The sequence below is a fragment of the Diospyros lotus genome, chromosome 10 (genome assembly GCF_014633365.1).
Source record: "Diospyros lotus cultivar Yz01 chromosome 10, ASM1463336v1, whole genome shotgun sequence".
Taxonomy (NCBI): domain Eukaryota; kingdom Viridiplantae; phylum Streptophyta; class Magnoliopsida; order Ericales; family Ebenaceae; genus Diospyros; species Diospyros lotus.
In genome coordinates, this window is record NC_068347.1 from 4,261,356 (window position 1) to 4,280,205 (window position 18,850).

Genomic DNA, 18,850 nt, shown 5'->3' on the forward strand with positions numbered 1-18,850 from the left:
GGATTTTAGTAGATTTGATTTTTAATTTTCGAGCAAACTTAAAAATGCACTGCCAGCCACCACCGGCCACCGTGGCCAGTGGTTTTCGATGATTAGAGACAATCACCCGACACCCAAGGGCCCATCAACCAACATACCCAAAAACCAGTAACATCTAACAGTCGAAACTTCGTAGATCTAAACTTAAAGTTTCAGCCAAACCCATAGCACGTATATATGCACTGCCAGTCGCCACTGGCCACTGTGGCCGGTGATTTCCAACTATCAGAGGCAACCACCCTACACCCAAGGGCCCATCAACTAACTTACCCAAAAACCAACAAGATCCAACAGTCGAATCTCCGTAGATCTAAGTTTAAAATTTTGGCCAAACCCAAATAATGCATATATATGTATATATCATAAATGTGTGTTGAAAAATCATTGTGTGTTCCTTCCTGGACAATGGGGGCAATCGGAGGTGGGTTTGCAATGACAATGATCAGTTTTGGGGTTTGGTCCGTCGGGGGGCGGCTGGCATCTACAAACACTCCAAAGCTCAAGTGAGTAAAGGGATGAAATGACAGTGTGTGAGTAGGCTAGAAAGAGAACATACCTTACCTATAAAGAGAGCTAGTTCATATAGAATGAGGAGAGGTTCCCCTACATGCATGTGTCGTGTGCTTGTAGGGTGATGAGATTGAGTATTCGGCGCTGGTGAGGGCTCCCTGATGATGGAATGATGTTGACGAGAACTTCATTAATGTGGATGGGATCCGCCATTAATGAAGATGGGATCTGCCATAAATGAGGGTGAATTTCAAGCGGGCATGCAAACACTCAACATATGATTGTAATGATATTGTTGCAGGCTGGTGTAGGGCCAGGATCGAGCTAGGATCCAAGATTGGGCTAAGGGCGATGGGCCAAGATTGGGCCGGGGACCATGGGGCAAGATGGGGTTAGAAACGTCCATTGTGAATAGGTTTAAAAGACTTACCTCCTTCTAGATCGATGCCAATAAAGACGTGTAATGGATGAGAGAAAGAAAAAGAGAAGGACGAAGCTATTGTAATGGAAGAAGCTCGATCACATAGGCCAGAGAGAGAGAGAGAGAGAGGGGGAGAGAAAGAGAGGGGTGGGAGGGGGAAGAAGAATGCACAGAAAGGGAGGGGTGAGAAGGGGCGAGAAGAAAAATGCACATAAAGAGAAGCATGGAAAGAGCGAAAAAGAGAAAAGAAGCAATTTGAATTTTGTTGCTTATAAAATTTTATTTCTAAATATCGCGATATCTCACCAAAATATTATGAGATTTCGTGTGGTGGCTCTAAGGGTGGAATTAAGAGTGGCCAAATAGCATTACTCAATAAATTTATCTTAAAACTTATAAATAAAAAAATAACTTATATGCCAATTAATACATTTCAAAAAATTTAATAATGACTCCATTGTTCTTTGAATGATCGCTATCTCAATGAAAAGGAAGGAAATTGTTGATTTTGGGCGCGAAAATCTGAAACTAGCCTAGCCTTGCCAGAACACTGCTTCAAATAATCAAACCCTAGATTTCAAAATCTCCCTCATCAAAATAGGTGAAACCCTTTAGTAATCAAGTTATAAGAGACATATAAGATTGCACACTTTGAGAGAGAGGTAAAAAAGATCAAGCCACATTTCATTCCTCTTATTTGTAGAGTCCTCATGAACAAGAAGAATTGTGTTCTATCAACTAGATTGATTTTTGTTGGGAAAGCATTAGATACCATCCACTAAGCTGAGACTTGCAAATGTTAATAACAATTTTCATCTTTAAACATCCTAATGTTATCATGTTTTTGCTATGTTTCAAAAGATACACAAATAACAACTTTACAAAAATGTTTGACGAAAGCACATTCGTTAAGGAAAGAAAACACATTTTCAATTCTTATCAAATAATAAAAAAGAAACAAAGAAAATCATATAAAATTTTCTTAATATGTAAAATATATATTTCTTTATTGAGATCATGAACTATCAATAATATTACATATATTATTATTTATATCATTATTCTTTAACATTTCCTCGCTCACAAGCTACAGAATTTCTATACAAAGGTAGGGTTGTAAATAAGCCATGCCACTTGTAAGCGATGTTGCATTCAACTTAGTAAAATATTGTTCATATTCATCTCTTGTTATAAACGAGTAGAGCTTGAGCATGGCAAAACTTGGCTCAATTCGACTCACGAACAAAGCTCATGAACAACTCTAAGTTTAATCTCAAATCTCCTCATTTCTTTTCCATGTATCGATTTGTGAAGCATATTCTAACCCTAGGTCGGATATGATCACCTCCACCATTCGTCTCCTCGCTATCGATACCTCAGTCCCCTCCACCATTTGTCCCCTCGCCATCGACACTTTAGTCGTTGTCGCCTTTGCCTTCTATCTCCCTCATTGATGATGCCTCCTTCTCACCATTCTCACTATCAACGCCATTTGTCTCCTTTGTCGTCGATGCCTTCTTCATGGCATTGTCACCTCTTATGTTGCCTTCGTCACTGCCTCCACCATCCTTTTGTGTCCCTACTCTATTTTCTTTGTCACCAGAAACTCAGTTATTATGTTAAACGAGCTAGTTTAACCTCGAGCTTGTTTAACATAATAAACAAGTTGTTGGCGAGCCAAACTCAAGCTCAATAAATCGTTAACGAACTCGAGTTTGAACAAAATTTTAAGCTCAATTTTTTCCTAATGAACCAAGATTGAGTAGAGTAAAACTTGACTCGACTCGGGTAGATTACAACCCTATACAAAGGTATAGCGTATATTTTATATGTTTTGTTAAAAATTTTCTACTAGTAATTTTTGTGAAAAAATATATTATTAAAAATTTTTATTTTATAAAAATTATATTTCAATATTTTTAAAATTTTAAATATTTTCCAATATGAATGTATTTTCTTAAATTTTGATGTTTATAATGATCGACAAAAAATAAAATGTCAATACTTTTTTTTACTGTGGAGGCGCGATGGGGAAGGTTGGGGGTTAGGAGAAGGGAAGGAAGTAGTGACATTTGTTTTTTTGTTTATAACTCAAGTGGGCCCACAATGGCCCACAATTTAACTTCTACATGCATGGTTAGTGGGTTGACATTAAAACCTTTTCAACCACCCACACAAGGTTTTGACTTTGGAATTCGAGCCATGTGGGTCCCATTTTGTCGAGAACTTTCTTTGGTTTTTTTTTCTTACCATTTTTGTCTAAAATTAAAATTAAATATATAAAAAAATATTAATAGTACTATGGGAAAATTACAGCTAAACCCCTAAGACTTATCAAAAATTGCATCTTTTTAATAATTCTTAGTCCATTAAAATCTCTTCTATTAAATATTTTACTAATTCCTTTATTGGTAATGTTAACTATTGTTCTGAATGTAATGGTTGAATTTCAATTAATGCATTTTATTTTAAGACAAAATGTATTATCTTAATTCCAAAACAATTTAATTGATTAATGATGTGTGATTTATACACAATTAATTTAGACAAGTGTACCATTGTCAAATATGTATATAATGATAAAATGAATGTCGATTCCACAAGAACTAGGTCACAATACCAAAATAATTTTAATTTAATTTAAGTTGAACTAATTAATTAATCGGATGGATAAAAAAAATGAAAAAATGATTTTTTTATGAGAAAAATTAATTAATTAATGCACTAGGTGTAATACCCCATTGAGGTTGTTACGCAATTTAAATAAGTTCGAAATACTGAAAAATTAGCTTGATAGTAAAATAAGTCACCAAATCAATGGCATGTAGCATCTCGGAATTTATATGTCTAAAGAAAATGGTATCACATTGATGAGCATCTCAAGACAAGATTTATGAATATGAAAGAAGTCAAAACAAAAGAATTTTTGGTACAACTTTGATACGGCCTAAAAAATTGAATAATCATAAGGGACTTCTAAAAAGCCAACAAAACCTTGAGTGGGCTCCAGTTTTATGTAACGATCAACTCTAAAGTGGTTTTTAGACGAAACGATAGTCCTGTGAGGACACTAGGGCAAACACATACTCATCGAGTCACTTTGAATTATTAATTTTGAATTTTAAATATCTCAATGATTATTAAGTTAATGATGAGAGGTGTAGTAGAAAATCTTAGAGGATTTAGAATGATTAGAGAAGATTTTAGAATATTTAAAATGATTGTAGAAAATCTTAAAAGATTTGGAATGATTGAAGAAAATTTTAGAAGATTTGGAATGATTGGAGAATATTTTAGAAAATTTGGAATGATTATAAAAGATTATGGAAGATTTGAGAAAATTTTAAAATGATTAGAATATCTCAGAAGATTTGAAAAGTTTTGGGAAGATCTTAAATGAGTGAAATATCTTGAAGGATTTGGAAAAAATTTGAAATGATTAAAAAATATTATAATATAATACAACATATTTGATGGCTAAGTTTTAAGGCCTATAAATAGGAGGCACCATTTAGAGAAGTTGCAAAGGAATGGAGAAAGGAGAAAGATTAAATATATATGATAGTCAGGGTACATTGAGACTCAGATTTGAGAACCATTAGAAGCAAGGTTGGGCGATAATCAAGGTGTTTTGGGTTTTATTCAAGGTAAGTAGTTGTAACATCCCGCATCGAGCGATAGGAAAGACTGGAACAACTTACCCTAATGAGTCTACATGAACTTCCCAGGGGGTCACCCTTCCTTGAGCTTCCCTAGCTCAAGCACGTTTAACCGGATAATTCCTTGCCTACATTCAGGCCCAAAGATATTCAACTAGTGTTGTTTCCTTTCTTACTTATTATCGATATATACTACCCTTCTCTAAGCTCATGGGGTATTACATTCTCCCCTCTTGAGCACATGACTTCCTCGTCATGCAACCTTACAACTAGTTCCAAATCTTCTCCCATTTAGAGGCTGCCGTCCTAGAAGTTTGCCATGAGTCGCTCCTTGTTCAGGCCTTCGCTCTCAACGCCACTCCCTGCCCTCATCGAATCGCCTTCACCAAGAGTTAGCTTTGATACCACTTGTAACATCTTGCATCGAGTCATAGGAAGGACCAGAACAACTTATCCTGATAGGCCTACACGAACTTCCCAGAGGGTCACCCATCCTTGAGATTCCCCAGCTCAAGCACGCTTAACCCTAGGAGTTTCTTAGCTATATTCAACCCAAAAGGTATCCAGTCGGTATAATTTCTTTCTTTACTTATCCTCGATATATACTACTCTTCTCTGGACTCTTGGGGTATTACACATACAAGACTCGGGATCTCACACTAATTAAGTACCTTCAAAAGGTGCGTGGGTTAGCCCATTCCTTCACCAATTTCCAACTTGTACAAATCCACCGAGGAGTAAGGTTGAACTTAGGCTTTCTTGAAGGAATCAAGATGCTTAAGTGTAACATGAGTGTTGCAAGATTAAGCTCGTGACGTTATGTTTTCATAAATTTAACAACTCTTACCCTAGATTAAAGATAGGTTTTTAAGGATGTTGTCCACTTGAATATTTAAAAGAGTAAACTTAACTCGACAAGGAGGTTTAGCGTCTAAGTAAGCTCAAGAAAGGTAAGTGGGAGGTTGTTGTTGTTATATTTATTAAATTATAATAATTATTCATTTGAAAAAGTTATTGATTTTGGGCAAGAATAACACTTAGGAAAGAGCGAGGCATTACACATATGGTCTAAACTTGTCATATCCAACTTTTTAAGTTGTATAGATCTGGAGCGACCCATCAAAACTCAAGAAGGATCGCATCTCTCTACTTTTGCCAAACAATTCTCTTCTCAGGGCTCCCAATTTTTTAGCTCACAAGCATAGTAAAGTATAAGGCAAGGTATAACAATTCTTTTCTCAAGGCTCTCAGCTCTTTATTCATCAAAATTAGATAATCGATGCCTATAATGCCAACTCTCTCTTTCTCTCTCATTTGTTGAACACCAACTTTCAATTCTTGAGATTGAGATTGAACACTTGTGACATCGCGAAAGCCTTCTAATAATCCGTTGATTCACTCACGAATACTGGATTATAGGATTCAATCAATAACTCATTGATTCTAAAGAATACCGAATAAATTGAAGAGAATTAAGGGAAAATTTCAACATAAATTTTAATTAAAATTTATCAATCGCTACAAAACCTTCTATAAACATAGAATTTATAGCTATAACTTGGAAAACATCCCAAAACCCTAAATCTCGAATCATACCAAAAAAGGCAAGATTGAGATTTCATTATAGAATTAAAAATCAGCATGAAATAAGGAAAATCCCTCAAAACAACATGTTAAAATTCACTTCCTAATGAAAGTTATTAGCAAATCAATTATTTCCTAAAATAGAAAAATTGCTAATTTCGAGGCCTAAATGAAGGAATTTGCCCGAAAAAAGCATAAATCTCACCAGTGAAGTTGGTGACTTGGAATCATTAGCCCGATTCCCTTGAAATTAGCCTTTAAAATCGCCCAAATTGCACTTTTCATAAAATGCTAAAGCCGTCTCATCCACATCAACTTGTGATGACTTGCTATTATTTTTCTTTCCCTTTTTAGTTCTTGAAAGTTTTTTCTTAGTTATTGTTAGAAAATTCTTCTTTTCTTATTTTTTGAAATTTTTTCTCTTTTTATTTTTCATTTGAACTCAAATTTATGATATTTGGTTCGAATATGAACGACTCTAAACTTAACCATTATCTGTCATATTTATGTCCAAGTTGAGGTTAAACTATTTACATGCCTAATCACAACTAGCTAGAAAGCAACATGCAACCATGGATGAAAACACATTCTTTTTGGCGTTATAGAATACAACTAATGATCATCTAGGATTGATCATGTATGTCTTCGATTCAAATATTACATAAACCTCATCAATCATAATATTTCTTGCATTAGAAGTAGGGGTGATCAAATTTTAGCCCAAATCGATAGATCTGCAATCCACCTATAGGCATCAACTAGTTTTCGTTTGGTCCAAGGTAGAAAAACCAATTACAATTAATATAATATTATTATGTATTAATAATGTAAATATATAATATCTAGTATATTAAATTTTAAAAAATTAAATATATCATATGCATATTTAAAAATTTAAATACGCATATAATATATGCATTTTAAAAAATTTATATTAAAAATAGAAAAACAAATATTAATGACCGAACTAGTTGACTTTCAATCTGTAATTGTTTCACTATTCGATCCATGAATTTTAAAAATCTAAATCCCAGTCGAATCCAATCTAAACTAAATAAACATTTTAGTTACAAAACTAATCTTCAATCACCATCCCAACAATAATGTAGAGAAGCCTTATATATTTGTATATATATTCATACTTTTTTTGTTTTGTTAATTTACAACTCATATATATATATATTGTATGTATCGATCTTAGAATGCAAAATGTAGAGTGTATTCACTGGACAAGATGCGGATCTTCTTGTTCGGTGACAAGTTATCGACGATCAGAGAATAGTTGACGAAGACCAGAAACTGCCGCAACGGCGAGTCGGCCACCACGACGCTCACTGGCACCTTGACCTGCACCAGCAATGAAATCTTCACGCTGTTCTTGTTTTGCATCAGAGCCTCCTGGAGGCCATTGTCGAACTTGCTCTTGCCTTTCATGGTGATGTTCATCAGGGTGACGTTGTTATGGCCCTGCTCGAACGACGGCAACTTGCCGGAGCAGAGCTTGGACTCCCGATAGGTGACTACGGTAGCGCTGTCGTGGCCGTAGATGAAGCTGATGCGGTCGTTGGGGTTCTCGACCCTGACTAACACAACGAACTCGATGAGGAGGCTAAAATCCTGCTACAGGCTGAAGGTGGTGACGTTGAGGCCGTTCACCTAGTAATTGGGCATCTTGGGGTTGAAGAAAATGTAGAGATAGATGGTGATTCCGGCTAAGATGAAGATGGTGAGGAAGAGGAGGCAGTAGCAGTAGTAGATGCATTTGAGGCAGCAGCTTCCGTTGCCGCCTTTCTTAGGGTAGCCACTGTCGGGGCCATGGTTCCAATCTTTCGGATCTTACTGATTGCCTTCAGGATCAAGTTCTCGGATCTGATCACCTTCGATCTGCTTTCACACATTCTTGACCGTTCTTTACTCTCCAATCTTTCCTTCTCTGATCTCGAAGCCAACTCTGACTCTAATACAACTTGTTAAGAAATCTGTGTAAACCAACACACAACCAAAGCCTCGGCAATACCAAAGATCCAAGAATATCCGAACAAATTAAAAGAAATGAAGTGCGAACTCACACACACAAATTCAACAAAAAATAGAAAATGGACAAGACATGTACGTGTTCGGATTCAAAAGAATCTTACTCACGGTAAGGGTTTTGCCCCTAGTCCATCCACTAGAAATATGTACACGAGATTTACAACAATTATATGTGCCAATCTGAAATCAACAATACGATCAAGAGGATAATACAAACCGAGAATACAATGCTAAGCCAAACCGGCGATTACAACACTCTCACAACCAATCTTCTAAACCTATATCTCACACTCAAATCCCATGAGTTAACAGAAAAAGATACATACCAAATTTCATATTGCTTCTGCTCTTCCTCTCGTGCGTGATTCTTCTACGTGTGCATTGTTCTTCTTTCTTTCAAGATTAGGGCAATTGTTCATGCCTTCTTTTATGAAATTTCAATATGCTCATATGTAGCAAATGCTCCCAATTCTTCTCTCTCTATATATATATGTGTGGACCAAGGGACATGGCTGGGATTAAAACAAAAGAACAATAAAGCAGACGTGGGCTTGGGCTTTTAGCACCAATGTCCCAACCTAATATATTTATTTGTTTATTTAACTGGCCCAAAACATTTTGAGTCACATATCAACAAATTCCACCTTGACTCAAGAATGGATTGATAATGGATTTGACTAAAGACCCCTGCAACTCTCCCAGCTATAACTGGAGCACATTGAGCAATGACAAAACTTGCTCAAACTTTTGACTCGAGACAAACTCAACTAATACATGCCTCATTATGGGCAACAAAAACCTCTATCAAGACTTCTATAAATAGGACATCAGGGCTAACTCTAGGACTTTCATTAGACACAAAAATTTCCTTAGGTTCCAACTTAAGACTGACAAATTTCCATCTCAAACTCTACATTATCAGTTTGTTTAGGTTCTTCTAATTCTATAAGACTAGGCACACATCAACTTCTAGACCTACATCAGTTCTACAGAACTTAATTCTCTTTCATATTCAATATTTAAAGACTTTCCACTCGTTAAACTTCTCAAAAGCTTCATTTTTATGCCTAAGAAATAATACACAAAATATTTACAAAATATTTACCAACAAAGGAAAGAAAAATATCAGGCCCTAGATAGAAAATAAGGACACGGGAACAAACCCCAAAAGACAAAGAAAGAAACCTATAATGGATGGAAATCTCTTATAACACAGGCATCTATGAGAACCTACACCCCATAACACAGGATTCATAAAACTCTCTAGGTTACTAACCTAATCGAATCCAATCATGCCTAACATACTTAACTCTAACAGCCCTCTTATGACCAATGTGCCCTAGCCTTTTAATGCCTAGACTTTAAAGATAAACATCCCTTTCACACTCTAATATCCCTCCAAGAGATTTGCATTTTCTTCCTTATAGTCTTTCTACCTCGAAGGACAATTTCTCCTAAGATGACCTTCTTTCTTACAAAACCAATAAGTCACTAGTTTTGTATAAGTTCCACATTTAAGTATCGTTTATTCAAATGAGTAAGATAAAGTCTAACGTTTTTCAAACCAAGATATGGAATGGCCAAGATAAGGGTGAGAAGCATTTTAGTATTTTTATCAAAATGTTTATTAATTTTTTTGGAATGTACTGAATGACACATGCGTTATTTTTTCTTATTTGTAAGGACCAAGATAAATTTATCTAGAGGAGAGAGAGATAAATTTATCTAGAAAAGCCCAAATAAGAAGTCATATGACTTCTTTTCCAATGGTCGAATTTAACGAACACAATGGAAAACACATTTGTCTGAAATGCTTTCCATATCTCACTTTTTTCGATCTATATCTTGGTTAACAAACACTATCTTAGTATTTTTATGAAATTTAACTCTAATTAGTATTGTACTGAGCCATTAGAATGATAGTAAACTTATACACCATTTTTGATATGTTATGATTTATTAGAACATGTTAACCTTGATAACAATCTTTGCTACTAGAAATATAATGTTGATGTTCATTTCAGAGTATAATTGTACTTCATTTAGGTTTGATCTAATTACTTCCTTAATCTAAATTAAAAATGGTGAAACCCAAGGGTGAAGGATTAGCAAGACAATTTTGGGAATTTTATTAGGCTTAAGTGTAATTATAAAAAAAATCAAATCCTTGAGATTAATAACACGCTTGGAAAGATTTAAAGATGTTGTTTTCTTGATAAGAAGTGATTAACCAAGAGGTATATTTAGTTAGTCTAGGTTATGTAGGAAGGAAAAATTAGCTACTTGTGTTGTCTACAAAGGTAGTGATTCGTTTTAAATTTCAAAAAATATAATGTTGCACGATTAATTTTAATGGAAAATTTATTCATGTTATTGCAAAAAATGCATCAAAGTTTGTTTAGAACAAGAAAAACGGGTTTTAACAATTGGAAAATCAATCATTAAAAGTTGATTTCCCATCGTTAAAACATTTTAACGATGGAAATTTTCCTGTCGCCACCTGTCATTATTGCCTTTACAGATAAAAACATTTAACGATGGGAATGATAAACCTGTCGTTAATTGTATTAGCGACTGTATGATTCCTGTCATTAAAAATAATTATCAGCGATCGAATTATAACCCAATAACGACAATGTAACGAATCGTTAAATGGGTCTTGGATGATAATTATATTTTTGGTGAAGTGCATTTTATGTGAGTCTTAATTTGTTATATGTAATTAAAAAAAATTAATGTTTTTCGTTAAGATTTTTGCTTGAAAATAAATTATTCTGTGTGTGATATTTAAGGCATAAAATGTGTTATGAAGTGGGCTTGGGTCAAGTGCTTAAAACCCAATGAAAGTGATGGGTTAAATAGTTTCATGGGCCTTTAATGAATTGGGCCTTGTATAGGCTTGGTCCATGTAGACGAGTGGGTATTGATAATGAATTTTATATATATAGTTTTGTGTGTAAAATGTTTGATTAAAGTAAAAGAGAAAGAAAATGAAATAAGAAGCAAATGTCTAAAGAGGGCATATCTTTTGTATGTGGTGAGAGAAAAATACAAGGGCAATGTGGTAAATTGCATAATGTAGTGAATAAAGAAATTGGAAAGGAAAAGGAAATTTAGTTAAAAGACCAAAATGGGCATGATAAAGTAGTGTTGTGTGTGTGAGTGTAAGGGGCAAATGTGGAAAATAGGAGTGAAGTTGTTGGGTTAGGTGGCTGGCGTGAGGGCTTGCCATGCCCTCTTGCTCCTTCTTCAATTCATCTTCTCCTTCTCTCTCTCATTTTCTTGGTGCTATCAGCAGCCTCTCATTTCTTCTCCTTCTTTTCCATCATCTTCTTCTTCTTCTTCATTCATTCTTCTCTTTTCTTGGTGGAGATTAAAGCTTCAAGTGGAAGGTCTTCATCATCTTCTTGGTCTCTCCATTTAAAGGTAAGCATTCATCTTCTCTTCTCTATCTTTTAATGCAAGATTATGTCCTCTTGTGTAACCAACTTTATACTTTCAAATCTCCAAGTGGTGTTTTTAAAGCTTGAGTTAATGGTTGTCTCCATTTTTTATTTCTTAAATGTGGGTTTCCTTCAAGAGATAATGGAGTCTTGTTTTTGGTCTCCATGGGGCTTGTTCACCCTATTTTTCATTCAAGGAATGGCATTTGTGGGTTAGGAAGCTAGTGGTATTGTTTTGGGGTCATTTCGTGTGTTTGTGTGAGTTGAGTTGACTATTCTTGGGGTTTAGTCGACTCAACGAAAACCTGTTTTCTCTTTTTTTGATGCTAGCCTTGGCCCAGTCGACTAATGAGGGTTCATCATTCGACTAAGCATTTCCTTAGTCAACTGAGCTTTAGTCGACCATTCCCTCCCAAAAGTCAACTAATAAACTTTTTAGCACTGCGCATGTTGCGCTATTTTGACCATAACGTTTGATGTAAAGCTCAAAATTGTGATCCGTTTAAAGAGTCATAAACTAGACTTCGAGGGCTTTAATTTGATATATAATATGATACACTTTTGATATAATTTGAGTCAATTAAGGCTTTCCTAAATCTATATTAAGCATAACGAGCTTGTTTAGGGAAGTTGTTAAGTAATGTTTTTGGGTGGCATGTCCACAAAAATCTCTTATCTTAGGTGATGCATTGTTATCATTACCTTTGCACCTCTTATTATTATTATTTTGGTGAGGTGGCTAAGTTTTGCAAGTGTGAGACAGGATATCCCATTGAGCGCCTGGTGCGGGTGAGGTGGCCATAAACCCAGCAGATGATGCTCCTGCCATTGTGGTGGCTGATGGATTTTGATATATATATATATATGTATGTATTCTAATCATGGATGTGGAGGCCTAGAGGGCCAATGTGGCGCATGTATTTCTCTCATTATATAAAAATTGCATGAGCATGAATTGGTGACTTTTTGTGTTATGAGTCACATATGGAAAAGAATGGGTTTTTTGCCAACATTTACATTGTGCCAATATCACTCTATGAGTTGCATGTGTGCCTTGTTGCTAAGTAAAGATACCAATTATTGAGGTATTAATAATGTAGAAGGCATGATCTAAAGCTTTGTTCTAAATGTCGGGTAGAAGTCTTTCATTAACTCTTATTTTATGCATGCCTTCAGGGATCTATCTATCTTATTCCCTTTGCTGTACTTATGCTTGTTGAGCTTTGTGGCTCACTTATTTTCTTGTTGTCATTCTAGGTAAGGGAAAATCGATAGCAGAAGGGGAATTGAATGGGGCTTGAAGTTGAGTTCAATAGTGTACAGAGATCTCCCTCGACCTAAAAATTTTTAGGACTTGTGAGGAAGGCCAGTGTTGAAGGTTATTTCTTTGTATGATAATGGCGCCTTTGTTTATTTTGAGAAGTACATGGCTTTAAAAACCTTAAGAAATGTTGTAAGAATGGTTATCGCTGATATTAGAAATGAGCCTGTTTATATTATGAAGTTTTTGGATATGTATGTTTCTGTGTTCCAATTTGGAAGGACATTCTTTCGGATGTCCTATGCTAGCGAGTATATCCAGAAGTGAGCCCTGACAGACAATATTTCCCATCGTTAATAGTGTGAATAATTAATGACCGTATGATTCCCATCGTTAAAAATAATTATCAGTGATCGAATTATAACCCAATAACGACAATATTTCCCATCGTTAATAGTGTGAATAATTAACAACATATGATTTCTGTCGTTAAAAATAATTTTTAGCTACCAAACCCTTTAATAATAACGATAGTATTTCCTATCGTTAATAGTGTGAACAATTAGCAACTGTATGATTCTTGTCGTTAAAAAATGTTATTTAGTTACCGAAATATAAATCAATAACGATTGTATTTCTCATCGTTAATAGTGAAAAAACGACGATTAGTCATCAATGATGACGACATCCTATTTTGATGTAAACTACCAAACCTATATATCATTATCCATATCAAATTAGAATAAAATTCATAAAATTAAATCTATTATTCAACTAACTTCAAAGTAATATATGTTCTTCCAAAATAAAAAATATCATTATCCATTAGCATTTACACACCAAAAGTAGTATCTATATAAGTGTTAATTGCCAACAAACTACACCAAAAAAGATGTTCAACTAAAAGCAACACTTTGACGACCGTACATACTATACAAAAATGTACACCAAAACACTATAGTCAAAAGAATTGATTGAAATTATAGTCATAGAACTGTTCATGTAGTCCAAGACAAAAAGTTGCTTCCTTTAGAGTTATGTTGTCTCATTGACCTACATAAAAAAATAAAACATGAACTTAGAGTCAAAGATGTGTTCATGTTTTCTTTATAAAATATTAGAAATAGAATTAACAAAGCATAAGACGTCTCCATCACAAACTACATAACATACAACCACTAAAATGCTCCAAAACACAACAAAATTTGACAAACATGAATCATACTCCTCATTATATCCATAAGAATGACTAGCTTTTTTGTAATGCATAATCAATGTTGGCAATACCCAAGACAAAATCAATGTCTTACCCCAACTTCTTATAGTTAAAGCCAAATTAGAATCTCAATTAATAGAGAGTTATTAGTCACACCAAGCCTAACTGTAATTTATATGAGAAGAATGAAAAGTATCAAGCTTGAGTAATTAGAACCCCATTGCAAATTAGATGCTATACATCTGTGCTTGAGATCCCAAACCAGCAAATATCAGAAGCATAAAAAGACTTTAGCAAAGACAAAGAGTAATTACAAGATGCAAAAATCAATTTTATTTGAGACAGAAGATCAGTACCTGAACTTCATTTTCATTTGAGACACTGGCCAGAAACCCTTGGTTTTCTAGGAACTGCAAGAGAATAAATTGAAAAAATTATAAAATAAAGATATTAAATGAATAATAGAAACCTTTTACAGTTAAAGAGTATGAACTGGAAATGTGTAGTATCATCTTGAAAAGATGATAAACACTATTATTAAACAACATCAAGAACTTATATAAATAAACATAACTTTTAGCCATCTTTGCAACAGCTAACTGCCACCTTGTTGCAATCTAGCATGCTTGCCCTTGTGTGTCTAGGGGTTCTACAATACTGATTTTAGCCCACAAAAATAATGCCTCGCTCAAGCAACAAACCACAAGCCATTCCCACCTTTCAGGGCCCTACTAACACACATCATCAAGCATACCCCTTTCAAGCCTTCCCATAACAATGCACAATCACAAGGCAACCACCACGCCATGTGAAACATAGGCAACCCATGCAAGGCCTGACATTTCTCCACAAATAAAACTCATCCACTGATATCATTTCCCACAAAACCCCAACAAAACTCCCTTATCTCGAAATCCAATTCTTGCAGTTGCATTGGACTCTTTGTGGCTTCCATATAGTATCCAATACTATGAAAAATACTAAGGTTACTCGAAGTCATGTCCTGACATATGCCAATCTGCCCACCATGTGCATTACATGACTGCTCATGCATTCCAACATGAATCCAACTTAACCTTTTAAGCTTGTACAGGTTGTTAGCATAACCAGTACATGACAGTGCCTATCTATATGATTGAAGAGTTCCAAGCCTCAAACTCGTTGCATTTCCTATTCTGCAACATTAGCAGGACTTGTAACAAGAAGTGAGCTAAGCTGAGGAATCATGGTACTGGAAACAACATCATTAAGAATCTACCCAGCAACAAGAAAAGGAAAAGTACACAAATCATGCCTTCATGCATCAGTCAATATATGTTTGCAAAACTCGATCAATCAAAACAAAAGAGAAACCTAATTATCAGCGTCTTATCAAGTCTTATAAAGAGCTGAGAAAGACGTAGGATTCTTAAAGCAAAATTGAGATGGGAAAAGCCTAACCTGTCTTCTGCTTGCATCGGGGTCATTTCAACCGTGGGATAAAATGGGAATGATCAGTGGTAGCACAGTTTCCCCAAGCTTCCAAACAAGTTCGCCAAGTGCTAGCCCAGCAGCCTATAAAAACATGAATTGATTCTAATACTTGAAAAAGTACCAAACCATATCATAACTAAAAAATTGTATCAAGTTTAGGGTGTTTGATTCAGAGATTTTACCTTGGCAAAAATAAATAATAAGAAATAACATACCTGTCGCCTTTCTAAGGATGATGATGATAGATGTAACCAAAGTGTTCATTAAAACTGGCATTATTTCCATCAGTGTCTTGGGAGTATTTGCAACTATGGTCTTCCACACATGTAAAGCAACCTGTAAGAGCAGGTTGTGGGAGTGAGAGAGCCGTCCAGTCTCCAGGTAAAAAATATAGAAGTGGAATAATTTATAAACACACAGAATAATAAAAATGTGGACATTATTAGCATTACCTGACGCACTGTTATGCTCATATTAGTTCGAACCATATATAATGCAGTAAGGACCTCATTGCGTATCTCTCTACCAAGCACCTCAATGATCGCACGCCCATGTGCCTCAGTACTTGCACCTTCATCATCACTACCACCCTCGAGAAGTGCTTTCCTAGAAGTCCCAGCAACTTGGAGAAATAGACAAAGTTAGATTGTTGACTCATTTAACTCAAGATGCTGAATTAGTCAAATAGTTAGGATTAGTTGCTGATATTCAGGATGTTAGCAAGCATAATGTTAGGAAGTTAGTTTGGCTGATATCAAGCCTATTTTCTAGCATTTTAGTTAACACCTTCCTGTATAAATAAGTTATATCTATGTTCAAATAATATATCAGCTTCTGTAACGACCCGCTCCAACTTACGGGTGCCACTGGTAAATAATCGACCAGATTACTCACCTATCAAACCACAACTGAAGGGTTGGACTATGTTTCAAGAGAAACGCCCTAGGTGGGAACTAGGCTTCGTCCTTCCCTTCGCTCCACTCAGGAATCGGTCCTAACTCAATCAAGAAGACACAGCGGACTGAGACCCGAAACCCGAGTGAGCTTCATCTCTCTTCAGCTCGCCCCATAGCAAGCCAGAGGTGACCCAGGCACAAGCTAGCATACAAACACTTCGCTGAGTATTGGGGATTTATGAGAACGTACCTTGCTGATCTTTACTTGGTTTGAAACTCATCTTGGCCAACTAAGCCATATCCAAAGAACCATCTCACAATCATTTATCACACTATGATGATTATAATAATTAAATACATCTAATGCTCAATATCGCTTACACTCAATTACATGAATACGTATAAAAGTTTACAAGGGAATACACAACAACACATCTCGGGCAACAAATTTAATTGCCACAACAGCCTCACGGCGCCATCCCTGCTTGCTTCTGGACTTGCAATATCTACACATGAGGTAAAACCTCATGAGTCATAAAGACTCAGTAAGGGTGCAATGCATGTAAATATGAGTATAATCATGTTTATGTATGCCAATTGCATGCAAATGAGGCTAGGCTCACACATCCTCACAACCCTCCAAGGTTTGAGGCATCAACCTATCAGCCCCTACCACACTAGTCCTCCATATGGCCATAGGTCCACTAGGTCTTGCATCACACAAGATATAACCACTACATGCCAATGCAACATAAAAACATTATCAAACACATTTACCAACTTGCAAGGCCACCTCCACATGGGGCCATCCCTTACCTGGCTCGAAGCCTCATTTCTGCCTCCGCGAGAACGCCAGCCCGAACTCCGAGCTCTTCTAGGATCACCGCCTTCCCAGTCAAACCTAGAGGCAAACACACAAAAACCCCACCTCCATTAACATCCGGCATTCAACCGATGCCCTCAACTACGCAGTATACCGCAAAACCCCCGACAACAACTTCAATAAAAATAACCCCAACCAAGGCATAAACCATTCAACTGATCACATTTCATTATCTCACATAATGAAAATATTTTTAAAATAATTAAATTAATTACCTTGATTAATTTGAAGAAGAAGACCGATCAAACGCCCACACCGACGTTGGCTCCCGAGCTGCCACTTGCGCCCAAAACCCCATTTTCGAGCTTCCGACATGCTCCTCAAGCCCCAAAATAATTTCCAGAACTTTCCCCATTTTTCTGGAATTTTATGGCATTTTCCCCCCCTTTTTCTTTATTTTTTAGAATTTCCTTTTTTTTTCTTTTTCTTTTATTCTTCATTTCCTCTCCCTTTCTTCTCTCCCACGCTCGGCCACTATTCCTCCTTCTTCCTTGGCGCGCACAGCGCTCGCGCACACCAGCCGGCCACCGCCCCTGCTCGACCTGCCATTGCCTCCGACCACCTCCAATTGCCGCGTTGCTGCCATCGTGAGCAGCAACCACCGTCGGCCTCCCGAGCGCACAACAGCCGCACTGCGGCCCGACCTCTCGCTGCAGCCATGGCCGTGACAACCAGTCGCAGCCACACCTTCGGCCACCATCGCCTCAAGATCGACACCACCTTCGACCTCCAGCCGCTGCGAGCAGCACCCCAACGACCTCCTGAGACTCCTCGCTCGCACCAGCCACTTGCTATCGCCGACCCCTGCAGCTTCAAGACGCCATTGCAGAAGCTTCAGCCGCTGCCATCCTCGCTGGCTGTTTGGCTAGCCATCGACGCACCCAAGTAGCTATCGTGCGCCATCGCGAGCCAGCATCGCCTCCAGCCTCCATGAGCTCCACCGCACCCCTAGCTGGTCCGCCTCTGCTCTGCCTCGCGTCGGCCATGGCCGCCATCACAGCGGCTTCTTCCAGCCACCAGCTATCTCCTTCCTCTCTCGTTCTCGCATTGCTCTCTCTCGCCTCACTCTCTTTCCCGTGATGCCTTGGCCAAGCTCCCATCTCTCTCGGAAATGCTCTCTCACTCGGCTCCATTTCACTCCCATTTCAAAATTACAGAGGCTAGGAAGCTTCCTTGAAGCTTCCTTACACGGGTGCCTCTATATATATATACATATAATTACATATTAAACCCTCCCCATTCACTTTAATTACACTTGAGGGTTTATTAATTGCAATTAGAAATTTAAATAATTGCATTTTGACCCTCCATACCTTAATTAAATTATCATCAAGCCACACCACATCTCGATTTATCAAAAATTAATAGCCGACCGCTACTTGGGAATACCGACCTTGTCCCTGCGCCTGCACGGGACCTTTATTCGACCCG